We start from the raw sequence: 2272 nt of genomic DNA, 5'->3' as shown, positions 1-2272 counted from the left end.
TCCTCCCAAAATACATCACCCCACACTCCTCTGCCACCTTTCTGTCCACTCAACCAACTTGTCTATGTCATTTTGAAGTCCTACACTATTCTCTTCACATTTACAATACTTCCAAGTTTTGTGTCATCCATAAACTTTTGAAATTGTCCCCTGCACACCAAGATCTAGATCATTAATATATATGAAGAAAAGCAAGGGTCCCAATACCGATCCTTGGGGAACATCACTGCAGACCTTCTTCTATTCCCTATTGTTTCCTATTGTTCAGCCAATTTTGTATCCACGTTGCTACTGTCCCTTTTATTCCATGAGCTAAAACTTTTCTCACAAGTCTGTTGTGTGGCACTGATTTGAATGTCTTCTGAAAGTCCATGTACGCTACATCTAGAGCATTACCCTCATCGACCCTTTCTGTTGCCTCCTCAAAAAACCCCATCAAGTTAGTTAAACACAATATTCCCATTAAAAATCCTCGCTGTCTCTTCCTAATCAACCCATATTTTTCCATCTGATTACTTACTCTATCTCAAATAATTGTTTCCAGAAGCTTGCCCACTACTGATGTTAAACTGACTGGCCTGTAATTGCTGGGGCTATCCTTACAACCTTTTTTGAACAACGGCGTAGCGTTTACAATTCTCCACTTTATATAAAGAGACAACAAAGAGAGAAGAACTATAAGCAGAATGATATAATAAATCATCCTCAGTCAAGTGCTAGACAGAAGTACTGAAGAAATAAAAGAGATTAGAGAGGCATTAGCCATATTTCCTCTTGTGGGGAAATCTAGAACAAGAGGTCATTGTTTTAGGAGAAGGTCTGGATTTTCGTAAAACAGAGACGAGGAGAAATTACTTCTCTCAAAGGATCTTGAATCAGTGGAATTTTCTACCCCAGAGTGTTGGTTGCCGGGACTTTGAGTCAATTTAAGGAAGAGGTGGACAGATTTTTAATTCGTAATGGGTTTGAAGGGCTATGGTGAGCCGGCAGGAAAGTGGAGTTGAGGCTGAGATGAAATTAGTCATGATCATATTAAATAGTGGAGCGGACTCAAGGGACTAAATTGCCTACTCCTGCTCCTAGTTCTTATGATTCTTATGATATGAACAGCTAAAAAAAGTGAGGTCTGAGGAAAATGTGAGAAAAATGGGAAAGACGAAGAGCGTGGAAAATCTATGGAGTAGCATCATATATGACATAGAAACACATTAGAATTTAAATTAATTTGCTATTCTTGATTTTGATTTGATTTGATTTATTATTGTCACATGTAAAGGAATACAGTGAAAAGTATTGTTTCTTGTGTGGTATACAGACAAAACATACCATTCATAGAGTACATAGGGGAGAAGAAAAGGAGAGGATGCAGAATGTAGTGTTACAGTCATAGCTAGGGTGTAGAGAAAGATCCGCCTCATATATGGTAGGTCCATTCAAAAGTCTGATGGCAGCAGGCAAATTGGCATTTCTAATTCAAATAGATTGTCATTTTAAAAAGTAGCTAACGCATTTTTTATAAGCTTAAACATTTAGCAAAGTGTTCTAGCACAGTTTTCCCAGCAAGAAAGCTTTGATTCGAATGCCAGATCATAATAAATATGCTTTGCTGAATATTTTGTGCCTGCCGATCTTCATGAACTAGAACAACCCAACACTGCCCAACCTATAGTTTAGCACGCTACAAGCATCCATTCTTTTCAAGTTGTTTAGTGATTTTAAATGATTGAATTTGGGTCGTTTCTATCAGTGTGGAAAGTGGTTAATCTATAAATCAATTCATTATGTCGGAAGATGAAAAGAATACATTTGAAATACCAAAGAACCCCAGAATGAATCCCTGCTATTTTTTCATGTTGATAATGAGGAAGAAGGGAGAATGGATGAATTTTTGTAAAACTAATTGAAATAGTCCAAATCTTAACAGTTGTGATTAAGTTTGGGCGTGGGGTGGGATTTTACGGTCTCACTTGTCCCGAAACCATAAAATCCCACCTGAGGTCAATGGACCTTCCCATGCTCCGCCCCTTACCCGCTATGATTCCTGTGGCGGGCGGGCCAGTAAAATTCCGGCCGTGATGTCCCAACTAACAGAAGAAACACATGAATGTGAACAATTAATGCACAACCTTCCAGTGTTCCCTCCACATTCGCATGAGGATTTCAACAAATTAAGAAAAAAAATCAGCCTATGAATAGCTCAATTAACTTCTTCAAATCTAATGTTATTTGCATCATCTCCTTGCCTTCCCAATTTCATTAACTGTTGAAAATA

This window comes from Mustelus asterias, chromosome 6, assembly GCF_964213995.1.
Source record: "Mustelus asterias chromosome 6, sMusAst1.hap1.1, whole genome shotgun sequence".
Taxonomy (NCBI): Eukaryota; Metazoa; Chordata; class Chondrichthyes; order Carcharhiniformes; family Triakidae; genus Mustelus; species Mustelus asterias.
The sequence above is the reverse complement of the archived record's forward strand: the minus strand, read 5'-3'. Positions refer to the sequence as shown.